We start from the raw sequence: 13,622 nt of genomic DNA, 5'->3' as shown, positions 1-13,622 counted from the left end.
GATCGAGCAGCGAATTGATAAACTTTCTATTAACAGCTGAATAATCAAGTCCCATGAATACTTTGGCTCATAGGGGTATTTTTTGTATCTCGCCTGGAAGACGGCACGTGGGTCTGCTCTTGTAAACTGAAGGGTAGGCCGAATGTAGGAATTAAGTAGGAGCAGGAAAAGGCGAAATGATTAGGTACTGCGTTTAAATTTAAATCACTTTTACTTTAGGAAGAATACAAATACATAACTTTGCACTGAGGAGCACGTAGGTGCGAAGCCGGATGTATCAAAGCTCACAGAAGTTACACAGGCAAAATCTGTAGTGGCTCGCCCACTGTGAAGTAGAAACAATGTTGCTTGGTCGTCTACTCGGAATCAAATGGGTAGAATCTGGAGCGGCGCTCGTAGAGCTGCACAGCGCCGGCTAGAGCGCGCTGTCGTCGATGTCGGTGTCGTAGTGACAACCTAAGAACTTGTACCTACGCCGTGGCATCGTAGCTATCGATACCACAGTATTTATGCACACCTGTACACACTTGTTCCCTTTAAGTATTGATCTGTAGCGTATTGGCATTCCCTGGGCGATCTCTTCATTCTGGCAGGTAAAATGGATCAACATAAGTATGCATCTATCCTTGGGGACCATGCCCACCGCTACACACAGTTTGTTTTGTCTCGGCGCGATGCCATCTACCAGCAGGATAATGCAACAGCCTGCAGTGTACGTGCGAAGTTCGAAAAGCACCGGGTTGAGTTTATCTTAGACCCCTGGCCACCAGACGCATTGGCTTTAAACCCAATCACGAGTCTGTGGGACCACCTCATTCTGACTGATCGCGCCATGGATTCTCATCCGAGAGACCTAGCCCAGCTGGCCAAGGCACTGGGGTCGCCATAACTCTCCCTGTCGGTCCATTCCAGAACCTCATTAAGTATCTTCCTGCACGTCTCGCTGGTGTCCGCACAGCAAAAGGTAGTTATTCAGGCTTCTGACGGGTGGTCACATTGACGTGACTCGACAGCGGACAGTGTAAACCGAACTGACACACTATCCTTCATATTATGTCCTCTAAAACCAGGCAACGAGGTCGTCCACTCAAGCGCCTTGTTAAGTGTCAAACTGCGCGGTGTCGTGGGGTTTCCTACCGTGGGGTTTCCTACGAGCAGTGGCGCACTAAACATGTCAGAGGCCCGGGCCGGCAAAACAAATTGAGGCTCTCCTTGCTGCCCCCTCCCACCCTCCTCACCTCACGGGAGTTCTCCGAGAGTTTCAAACGCAAACGGAAGGAAGTCCCACATTGCTTATCATCTTCATTTTGTGTCGTGATAATTTACAAGGTATAACGTTATTTTACGTAACACTGAAAGTGACTGCTCTCGTAATCTCGTTGCTATTATTTAATAGCTATTTTGCCCCTTATACGACAGAAATCATTACATGACTTCTGTTGTTCGAATCTATTATTTATGTTTCGCAACTAAGTCGACATAGAGCGAGCAGGGTGTATAAAAATGAATCCCTATTTCCCAAACCAAGAGGAAGGCCACTGTCTACATAAAACTTCGTTAAGTGCATGGTGGAGGGTACTTTACTTACGGATTTCAACAAAAGCAACAGTGTTGCTCCGATCTTGGTGAAATTTTGTACATTTGATCTTCAAAACAAGGGAAACCTCACCGTCTACGTGAAATTTCATACGGTTTATGGCGGAGGGTACCTTACAACAGAATTACACACCGATTGACTGATCAACTTGGGAGTTGGGCTCATTTATGTATGTTTTCGTGGTGAAGGCATTTATACAAGCCAACGTATGCTGGATGGCGGACGGTTGGCCTACCTTTAAATAAATTGACATCGTTTCGTCAATCAGCATGAAAGTTAGCAGATATACGTATTTTTTTATAGACGGGGAAAGAGGAGATGGCATGACGGAGGCGGAGGAGGAGATACACGGAGAGAGGAGAACGTGATGGGAGCAGGGAGGGGGGAGGAGGTGCATCCAGAGAAGTGAGAGAAGCAGATTAAAAGAGAGAGGGAGCAGCAGGTAAACAGAGAAAGGGGGAAGGTGGTGAATGACTAATGGAACACTGAAATAAATACATAAATTAGGGGTGTTATTGTGAATTTGATGTACTATTAGAAAAAGCGGAGGAGGAGGTGGACAGAGACTAGAAGATGGATGGAGAAGGAGAGGAGGATGGAGAGGAGGATGAAGTGTTATGAGAGAGGGGGCCGATGGAGATGGAAAGAGAGACGGATGGGCGGAAGGAGGAGATGAATAGAGAGACGAGATAGGACTAAATGGACAAGAGAGAAGAGGGAAGAGGGAATGCACTGACATAACTGGGATGAATAAATATATGGGCAACGCTGGGTTTACTGTTAGTAATTAGATAAAGATTTACGCGACAATGGGCGTGTTCATCTAAAAGAAATTACAGAATATTTTCCTATGGCTAGATGCGGCGTATGAAGTCTCGATACCTAGAGTGTTGTTCTTGATGTCTACAGATGATAAAATTCGTTGCTTAATATCGATGACTCCACCAAAGTTCATCTAGTTGGAATTTCATCTTTATAAAATGAACTACATAATAATTACCTGGAAAATGCTCCTGTTGGAGCACAATAAAGGCAAATATGATCGTGTTTAAAAGACTTTGACAGAAAAGTGGGCAACCAGCTGTCTGAGTCCTCATTCCGCCTTCCTCACCAAAAGTTCTGGGCGCTTCACTGGACGAGTGACCATGTTATGTAAAAAATTTACCAAGTAAAATTTCAGTTTTGTTAAAAATTCAATAAATAGCGGATTTTGTATTAGAACTTTAGAAATACCGTTAAAAGCGTACTTTTGTGAATGAGATCCGCCAAATACAAATAATTAGTTTTGTATGACATATATGACGAAATTCCAGAATCGGCAAATAAACTTTGCGACATTATTGATGCCGGTAAAATGTGTACTGTATTTACAAATACCGTTTTCAAACAACAATATTGTTAAGGCTCATAGCAAATTCCAGAATTTTTTACACAGAACATCACGGTAAATTTCTTATCATCCAACTTTTCGAATCTCTAGACCCCCTCCGACTGCCATGAAAATAAGAACATCCCGTCACATTTTATCCAGGTTTAGTACTACGCACGTAGTACATATGCATGTTTAAATGTTTTTTTTTCATTTTATTTTTGTTGTTGTTTTTGTTCTTATTGTTTATTTTTTGTTGTCTTTGTTATTACTGTTGTTCAGCTTTACAGTAGCAAATTGATAACCTTTTTTTCTTATCAATCGTAATTTCTTATTCAATTTTTTGTAAAAAGGCTAGAGATTTTAAACACCTTTTTAAATCTCCAGATTCTTCATATGTTTTCATAATGTCTTTTACTCTTTTGTCAAGATATCTGTACCCTTTCTTTCTTTTTTGAAGAGGTAGGCCAACGGAATCTTTTTTAATTTCAAAAATAACATTCACTGCCTCCTCCTACAGCTTTTGAATCAGAAAGTACACATTTGGATGTTTCTGATTTATTGAGGAGTTCAGTTTTCTATGCCAACCTTCGACAGAATTCGTCGTTCTGTGTCGTTGGTTAAAAACATTCCACATTTCAATAGGTATATTAGGATTTTCCACCCACTGATCAACCATATAGTCTCCAAATGCTGTGATCTTCTTTCCACTGGGCATTTGTTCCATTATTAAAATCCACACATCATCGACAGTGGTAAGTGAAAGATGTGCCACTGCAGCACACATGCGACAAAACAATTGGACTTGCTCTCTATCCCTGTAGTCTTCCGTTAATCCCATTTCCTGTATCTTCTTCCACAGACACTGGTTAAAGTAAAAATTACAACCGGAAGGAAATATCTTAGTTGCCACTTCTGTACTTCCCATGTCGACATGGGTTGTGTACAATTGAACTGTTTCGAACAGCTGTCAAATGTCCCATCCATAACCACAGTTGCATTGTCACAAAGGATTTTCTCTGCTTCTTCACAAGCAAATACTAGAAGTCTCTTGCCTGGAACAGAGCCATCATCAATCTTCAAAAAGCTATTACCTTCCGTTAATTTCAAAAGGTCTTCGCTAAGGTGAATTTCCAAACTAGAGCCAGGGTTCTGGGTTGTCCCAATAGCTCCTCTTCTCGTCTTTCACAATTGAGTCTTGGAGCTGTCATAATGCGGAATATATGCCACGAATTCTAATCCTTTATCTTTCAAATCTTGAAATTACTGCTTAAAAATTTGGGCTACCGGCACTGTCTCTTCTTCACGAACTCTTGTCCTGCAATTATATAGTCTTTTCTTTATCTCCACATGTGTTATGTCAGGTGGACAAGAATGTTGCTGTTGAGCAACGATTTCACCATTTGCAATTTTTACACGGCCTTTGCACCTACTTCGTTCATAATTGATTCAGATCCAGTTCGTATATTCTTCATTTTTCCTATAAATACGGTAACGATGACCATCCTTGATAAGACACGGCCTCCCTTTCGTTGTTGTTATCACTTCCATCGTGTACACTGCATAGAACAGAAGGCGTATAGGAAAACGCACGGAACCAAAGGTGTCGACGACGACACTGTCTGAGAAACGGTGACAACACGTGCACTGAGGGTGAGCGACTGGGGTAGACAAGCAGTGGGGGAGGCTCAGTCCGCAAACACCTCGTTAGGGAACCGGTTGCTCTGGACAGCTTCGCTCCATGCTGCACCCTTGTAGGAAACCCCACGGTAGGAAACCCCACGTAGCCAAAGGCCAGCTAAAGGCCTACGGTAACTCAATGCAATATACATACGTTACATTCTCGTATATGAGAAATAACGACGCAAAATTTTCAACATTTAGGAAGATACGGATTATAAAATTACATCACGTGAGATCGCGAAACAATGGTAGTTGCTAAAATGCGCTAAACACGTGATTAAGAGAATATTAGTAAACAACTGAAGCGAATAAAAGACACCGTATTCTCCATAATTACCTCCATAAACTCTCAAGAGCCTGAGAGCATACCAAAAATTAGGAAACCTTAACGATAATGTAATAAACATTCCTTAATACAGTCACAAAATATATTTACCAGCAATAATTCAGCAGCTAATGGACTGAGAAGAGATGTAGGAATCTATTTGCTATCTTTAATACTGTAATCATCATTCATTGGGCAATGAAATTTTTTAAAAATTTTAAAGCATTTAAAATTATCAATAAATTTAAATTAATCATGACTTATTATTATTATGTTTGACTGATTTGTAATCATTATTGGCAATCTCCTATCAGAAGACGCCTATTTAAGTGAGAACTAATGAAGGTTACAAGCTTGTGGCATTTCACTGGCGTTGCCCATTGATTGATAAAATAAAATCAGCTCACCAATCGGTGTAGCATTTTTTGTAGTTTCATTCAATGTTTCTTACTTGCGTCTTCGTTCACCCTGTAACCGTATAGAACAGAAAATTATCTCAGAGTACGACACAAATTTCATTTCGAACACTTTTTCAATAACCACGGCTAAAAAGCACTATATCTGTCGGAAATGAGGAACTAAAACTCATCGGCGACCGTTTCGATGCCTCGACTAGAACTGACAGCAAACTAATAACTAAGGGATTAATAACTTTCAGCGTCCGGCGCGGCCTTGCACTAAATAACACGCGATGAAGCTACTAACTCATCGGCAGATAACTTAAGTTCCTAATCATTTTTTTGATGAGATCCGTGCGCAGAGGACCATATTAAGAAATGTAATTTCTTCTTTTTAAAAAAACCATAACTCGAAAAATGTACTTACGTTTAATGTAGAACATTGTCACGAAACTGAGTCGGACATAAGCTACATGGACTAGATATACAGGGCGTGGATAATTATATGAAAACACCAAAAATACAATGCATTACCATGCCTAACACAGTGCAGGAAACCCATTGGCTTTCAAAACAGCTTGTAGTCGTCTCGGAATGGATCAATACAGGTCCTGTATGGTAACATTAAGAGTGCAACAGGAATTCCATTGTTAAATGCAGAGGAGAAAGCGGACAGGTGGAAAGAATACATTGAAAGCGTCTATGAGGGGGACGATTTGTCCGATGTGATAGAAGAAGAAACAGAAGTCGATTTAGAAGAGATAGGGGATACAGTATTAGAATCAGAATTTAAAAGAGCTTTGGAGGACTTAAGGTCAAATAAGTCAGAGAGGATAGGTAACATTCCATCAGAATTTCTAAAATCATTTGGGAAATGGCAACAAAACTACTATTCACGTTGGTGTGTTGAATGTATGAGTGTGGCGACATACCATCTGACTTTCGGAAAAGTATCACCCACACAATTCCGAAGAGTGCAAGAGCTGACAAGTACGAGAACTACCCCGCAATCAGCTTAACAGCTCTTGCACCGAAGTTGTTAACGAGAAAATCTATAGAAGAACCGAAAAGAAAATTGAAGACGTGTTAAATAACGATGAGTTTGGCTTTAGAAAAGGTAAAGGCACCCGAGATGCAATTCTGACGTTGCGGTTGATAATGGAAGCAATATAAAGAAAAATCACGACACATTCATGGGATTTGTAGACCTGGAAAAAGTGTTCGTCAATGTAAAATGGTGAAAGCTATTCGAAATTCTGAGAAAAATAGGGGTAAGCTATAGGGAGAGAAGGGTAATATACAATATGTACAAGAGCCAAGAGGGAATAATAAGAGTGGACGGCCAAGAACGAAGCACTCGGATTAAAAAGGGTGTAAGACGGGGATGTAATCTTTCGCCCACACTGTTGAATCCGTACATCGAAGAAGCAATGATAGAACCAAAGAAAGCTAAATGGAATTAAAATTCAAGGCGAAAGGATCAATGAAACGATTCGTTGATAACATTACTATCCAGAGTGCAAGTGAAGAAGAATTACATGATCTGCTGAATGTATCTAACAGTGTAATGAGTACAGAATATGTACTGAGAGTAAATCGAAGAAAAACGAAAGGAATGAGTAATAGCAGAAATGAAAACAGCGAGAAATTTAATATCAGGATCGATGGTCACGAAGCAGATGAAGTTAAGGAATTCTGCTACCTAGGCAGTAAAATAACGAGTGAGGGACGGAGCAAGGAGTACATCAAAAGCAGACTAGCAATGGCAAAAAGGTCATTCCTGGCCAAGAGAAGGCTACTAATATCAAATATCGGCCTTAATTTTAGGAAGAAATTTCTGAGAAAGTACGTCTGCAGTACGGCATTGTATGGTAGTGAAACATGGTCTGCGGGAAAACCGAAACAGAAGAGAATCGAAGCATTTGGGATGTGGTGCTACAGCTGAATGTTGAAAATTAGGCGCACTGATAGGGCCGAATGTTGAAAATTAGACGCACTGGTAGGGTAAGGAATGAGGAGGTTCTGCACAGAACAGGAGAGGAATGGAATATGTGGAAAACACTGATAACGAGAAGGGACAGGATGATAGGACATCTTAAGACATGAGGGAACGACTTACGTGGTACTAGAGGGAGCTGTAGAGGGCAAAAACTGTAGACAGACCGGAACACATGTAGCAAATAGTTGAGGACGTAGGTTGCAAGTGCTACTCTGAGTTGAAGCGGTTGGCACAGGACAGGAATTTGTGGCGGGCCACATCCAACAAGTCAAAAGATTGATGACTAAAAAAAATGGTTTTCAATGTAAAGTAATTCCATTCTTTCTACAAAGTAGCGGCAAGTTCAGCTAACGATGCTGGAGGTGGGTAGCGACCAAGCACCCATCTCTCCAGAGTCGACCACGAAAGCTCAATAATATTGAGATCTGGTGATTGTGGCGGCCACGGGAGATACGACAGTTCGTCCTCGTGGTCATAAAACCAGTGCTGGACGAAGCGAGCTGCGTGAGCAGAGGCCCTGTTGTCTTGGAACACAGCGTCAGTGTTACGGAACAAACATTGTACCATGGGATGGACCTGGTCAGATAAAAATGATCACATTATCTTTGGCAGTAAAGCGACCACGATATGGCTCTCCAAATCATCACCGAACGCTCGCCATTTCCCACTCTTGGGACGTAAATACGCTCAGAAGTTGGAAACAGTGGAGACAACACTAGTGGGGCCAAACGGCACTCTTCCAATGCTTCATAGTGCAGGTTTTATTGCTGCAGCATCTCGTGATGCATGAGTGATAAGTGGTTTTGGATTTCCAGCTCGCCCTGCGATTTATTGAGCTTCCTCCGTCTTATTTTGATGCTGACATTCAGTTCTGCTGTGATTTTTGCAGCTGTATACGTGACTTTTCTGTTACATTTACTGTGTAAATGTTTACTATTAAATCAACTACATTAAAATAGTGTAATACCACTGACTCGTTAACAGAAGCTGTACTGCAGAAACAGCACTGTGATAAAATAGTTGACAAGTGTTTGGCATACTATATGGTGCGATGTTATTGATAATGAAATCTAAAGGCCCCGTGTTTAAATATTTGATGATTTTCTGAAAGCATGAAAGACGTCTTATTCGAACAGTTACTGTAGCTCAGTTTGTGTCAAGTAGGACAACGGTGAAAAACGAAGAAGGAATTAAATTTTAAACGCTTTTTGTCAAATCGTTGTAGCAAAGGCTCGAAATTGAGGCTTCCAAAACCTCTAAAAAGTTGACACTGCCGAAGAAATGCGTAACAAGGCAGCAGTCAAGCGGAAAAAATGGCACTGCTGGACAACCAAAACACAACTTATTAGGCAGAAGTTTCTAGAATATTATAAATAACACGACGAAAGACCAACTTTGTGAAAACTTGACACCTATTGCTGTAGAATCTTAGAACATTTTCTGAGCTCAAACGTAAAGAGGTATCTCGAAGAAAATGACCTCCTCCTGCTCCGAAAACATCAATCACGTGAAACCCAATTCGCGCTTTTCACACCGGGAATACTGAAAGCCATTGTCAAAGCAGTCAGTCAGATGCATTGGTCATATAGACTGCCGAAAGCGAACTTTTTTTTTCTTTTAATCAGTCTCCTGACTAGGTTTATTCAGCCCAATACGAATTCCTCTCCTGCGCTAACCTCTTCAACTCAGAGCACCCTACGCCGTCAATTATTCGCTGCATGTATTCCAATCCCTGTCTTTCCTGATGCCTTAACACACGTTATGTAATCCTCTTCCTTCTTCTTGTCTGTGTTTTCCATCAGTCCCTTTCTTCGCCGATTCAGCGGGAATCTCCTCATTCCTTATGTTATCAGTCCACCTGATTTTTAACATTCATCGGTAGTGCCACATCTCAAACGTTTCGACTCTTCTGTTCCAGTTTTCCCTCTGTCCATGATTCACTACAATAAAATGCTGCGCTGCAAACGCGCATTCTCAGAAATTCCTTCGTCAAATTGAGGCATATGTTTGATACCAGTAGCCTCCTATTGGCCAGAAGTGCCCTCTCTATCTGCCTTTTATGTCCTCCTGACTTCGTCCGTCGTGGGTTGTTTGCTTCCAGGATAGTAGAGTTCCTTAACTTCGTCGACTTCTTCACCACCAATTTCGGTGTTAAGTTTCTCGATATTGTCATTCCTGCTACTTCCATTACTTATGTCTTTTTCCAGTTTACTTACAACTCATACTCTGTACTCCTGAAACTGTTTATTCCATTCAGGAGATTCTGTAATTCTTCTTCACTTTCACGGAGTATAGCAATGTCATTAGCGAATATTATGGTTGATATCCTCTCACACTGAATTTTAAGGACACTCTTGTACCATTCTTTTAGTTTCGTCATTGCTACTTCGATAGAGAGATTGAACAATAGGGTCGAAAGACTGCATCTCTGTCTTCTTCACTTCTAATCCGAGCGCTTCGTTCTTGGTCTTTCAGTCTTATTGTTCCCTTTGTGTATTGTTAATCAACCGTCTTTCCTTGTACCTTACTCCTATTTTTCTCGGAATTTCGAACATCTTGCTCCATTTTACACTGTCAAACGCTTTTTCTAGATCGACAGACTCTATGAACGTATACTGATTTTTCTTTGCTCTTGCATCCATTAATAAGAGCAACGCCAGGACTTACCTTTCCTGAGGCAAACTGATCGTCATCTAGTAGATTGTTTTATTTTCCGTTCTTGTGTGTATTGCCGACCGGAGTGGCCGCGCGGTTCTAGGCGCTACAGTCTGGAACCGCGCGACTGCTGCGGTCGCAGGTTCAAATCCTGCCTCGGGCATGGATGTGTGTGATGTCCTTAGGTTAGTTAGGTTTAAGTAGTTCTAAGTTATAGGGGACTGATGACCACAGCAGTTAAGTCCCATAGTGCTCAGAGCCATTTGAACCATTTTGTATTATTCTTGTCAGTAACTTGGATACATGCGCTGTTAATTGTGCAATAGTTTTCGCACTTATCTGTCCTTACTATCTTCGGAAGTGTGTGGAAGTTACTTTTCTAGAAAATCTGATGGTACATCACCATTCCCCTATATTCTACACACCAACTTGAATAGTCGTTTGGTTGCCATTTCCCACAATGATTTTAGAAATTGCGATGAAACGTCATCTATCCCCTCGGCTTCATTTGATCTCAAGTCGTTAAGACGTCCTTTAAATTCTAATACTGGGTCCCCTATGTCGTCCTTGTCGACTCCAATTTTTCTTCCTATCAAGTCAAGTATGGGATTTCAAGCAATATTTTAGCGGGATTGAGGATTTATTGAAAGGAAGGATACAGCATGTTATCTTGGTCTGAGAGTCATTGACAGGTGTAAAAATACACCATAAAACAGAAAAAGGAACGACGCACCACGAGGAATTATCCGAATGGGATGAAGAACTGTAGATGGGAGTTACAGAAACAGACAAACAAATGATTAAAATCTCATAAAAATAGGATGATTTATTCAAAAGAATGTGCTTCACAAACTGAGCAAGTCAGTAACGCGTTGGTCCATCTCTGGACCATATGCCAGCCGTTATTCGGCTGGACACTCATTGACACAGTTGTCGGACGTCCTCCTGAGGGATATCGTGCCAAATTCTGTCTAGCTGGCTAGATAGATCGTCAAAATCCCGAGCTGGTTGGTGGGCGCTGCCTTTAATGTTCCGAATGTTCTCTATTGGGGAGGGATCCGGCGACGTTACTGGCCAAGGCAGTGTTTGGCAAGCACGCAGAGAAGCAGTAGAAACTCTCTCTAAGTGCGGGCGGACATTATCTTGCTGAAATGTAATCCCAGGATGGCTTGTAATGTAGGGCTGAAAAACGGAGCGTAGGATATCGTCAACGTAACCGCTGTGCTTTAAGTGTACCGCGGATGGCAACTAAAGGGGTCCTGTTACGAAAAGGAATAGAAGCTCCAACCATCACGCCTGGTTGTCAGACAGTGTGACAGTCGACAAAAAAAAATGGCTCTGAGCACTATGGGACTTAACTTCTGAGGTCATCAGTCCCCTAGAACTTAGAATTACTTAAACCTAACTAACCTAAGGACATCACACATATCCATGCCCCAGGCAGGATTCGAACCTGCGACCGTAGCAGCAGCACGGTTCCGGACTGAAGCGCCTAGAACCGCTCGGCCACAACGGCCGGCTTTTAGGAAGTCAAATTCATTTGGCATGTGCCAAGAGTATTCACTCCCACTAAGCCAATCTTATGGCGTCCACATCATAGTTTTTTGAATAACTGCTTGCGCTGTGTTCTATCAGACACCCGTGGAAAAATGATCTGAAGCGTAATTTAGAAATATTCATTTTTCAATTCCACTCGTTCAGCAGCCTGGCTGTGCTCTTAAATCCTACTCCACTTTGGCAGTAATACAGACTCATAGTACTAGCTGGCTGAAGGGTTAAACGTCCCCAATCTTCTATTAAATCTATGTCACGAAACACAAGTCACCTGGAAACGATATCTGGGCGTTGAAAAGTAGCACACTATTATTCCATTGCATTAGGTAGAACAGAAAAAAATGAGTGTTGGCGCTGCACTATATTTATAAAAAGGAAGTTATTTTGTGATATACTGTTTTTCTTATTTTACTTCTTTCAATTTTCTATTTAAAATCTTTTATTGTGCTGAAATGCAATGAATTACAACGTTGTACAAATGTTGAGGCAAAACACATCCTTCAAATTATTGCATTATGCAATGATATAATTAAAAAATTAAATAAATAAACGCCGCTCGGGATCAGCCGAGCGGTCTCAGGTGCTACAGTCATGGGCTGTGAGGCTGGTCCCGCCGGAGGTTCGAGTCCTCCCTCGAGCATGGATGTGTGTGTTTGTCCTTAGGATAATTTAGATTAAGTAGTGTGTAAGCTTAGGGACTGATGACCTTAGCAGTAAAGTCCCATAAGATTTCACACACATCTGAACATTTGAAATAAATAAACAAGAAAAAAGATGGCAAAAGCAGTGAACATTTGTCAAAAGAGCAACATAATTGAATTTAACATCTTGGAGAACATTTTTCTCTGTGCTAAGTAAATGTATTCTTTGAACGGCTTTTAGATGTAAATTAGAGAAATGAAATAGTAGAACTGGGGAACTGCCATAGATTTTTTTTTCTAAAATAAGAATTGCATGTGTCTTAGAAAGAAAGTGAAAAATACGACTTGAATGAATGAATGAATGATTTGTTCGAGTCTGTTATAGATAAAATTTTTTGTTAATTACACTGTATGTATACGGAAGTAGACATGAAATGTAAAACATTATTTTATCCCCTTTCACTAGTTTCAAAACATTCTGCAACTTAATTTAGTTTATTTGTAATTTTACATGGCTTTCTCAACAGTCTTGTTCCATCATGAGATTATGTTGCTGGTTTCAACGCGGATTCTACATTGTCTTCTTCATTTCTTAACCTGCCTCGAGAGTCACACGGAGATAATTGGGCACTGACTGTCCATATCTAGCTCCCAGATATATGAGAGTCCAGTGTTCCAATGACAAAAAGTCAATAAATTCCTGTCTATCGGTGCCCTTGAGTTTGGAAAGAAAAAAATGTCACGTTACTGACAAGCCAGTTAAAGGCATTGTGCTTAGCACTGAGGGTAAATTTCCAGTACGGTCGTAAAACTTGGTCATTTATCCCATTTATTACTTATCGCAGTGGCAGGTTTTCTTTCTTTTTTTATTCGTCCGCCGCTAGAACGAAAAATATTCGTGCAAAATACGTGCGATGGCCGGGAATCGAACCCGGATCAACTGCTTGGAAGGCAACTATGCTGACCATTACACCACCATCGCTTGCTGAGGTTTTGTCCGACTAGTGTAGTGAGATTGTAACGGAACGTTGGCTCGTTTCATTGAGCCGTTAAACGTGACGTAGCGGATGAGACAGCTGCTTCCACCGCACACTCCTTGACACGCAATGTGGCTCACTGTCAGAAACAAGCAGACTCTCGACCGTTCTACTCAACCCGCAAACTTGCACAGGAACGGCGAATTTTCAGATTTTAAATATATTATGTGTATGTCTATTGCGCTGTGTCGGAACAGTACCCACATATTATTGTCTAAAACCTGTTCCTGGCTGCTGCCACTACCTTATGCACTGAGTGCATGGGCTACTATCTTAATAGCGATCATCAGATACTTGATGCACTGGTAGATAGCTAATCCTAACAGACACCAGTACTTCATGAACTGAGCTGAATTGGAACACA

General features: G+C 41.2%; 1 non-coding gene across 1 annotated transcript; it reads right to left on the bottom strand.

Annotated features, from left to right (window-relative positions):
* Positions 1-13,131: 13,131 nt before the first annotated feature.
* On the bottom strand, positions 13,132-13,203 carry Trnag-ucc (transfer RNA glycine (anticodon UCC)). The gene has a single exon. It is a non-coding gene; the product is annotated as a tRNA-Gly (tRNA).
* Between the last annotated feature and the right edge of the window lie 419 nt (positions 13,204-13,622).

The sequence above is a fragment of the Schistocerca serialis genome, chromosome 8 (genome assembly GCF_023864345.2).
Source record: "Schistocerca serialis cubense isolate TAMUIC-IGC-003099 chromosome 8, iqSchSeri2.2, whole genome shotgun sequence".
Taxonomy (NCBI): domain Eukaryota; kingdom Metazoa; phylum Arthropoda; class Insecta; order Orthoptera; family Acrididae; genus Schistocerca; species Schistocerca serialis.
The sequence above is the reverse complement of the archived record's forward strand: the minus strand, read 5'-3'. Positions and strand labels throughout refer to the sequence as shown.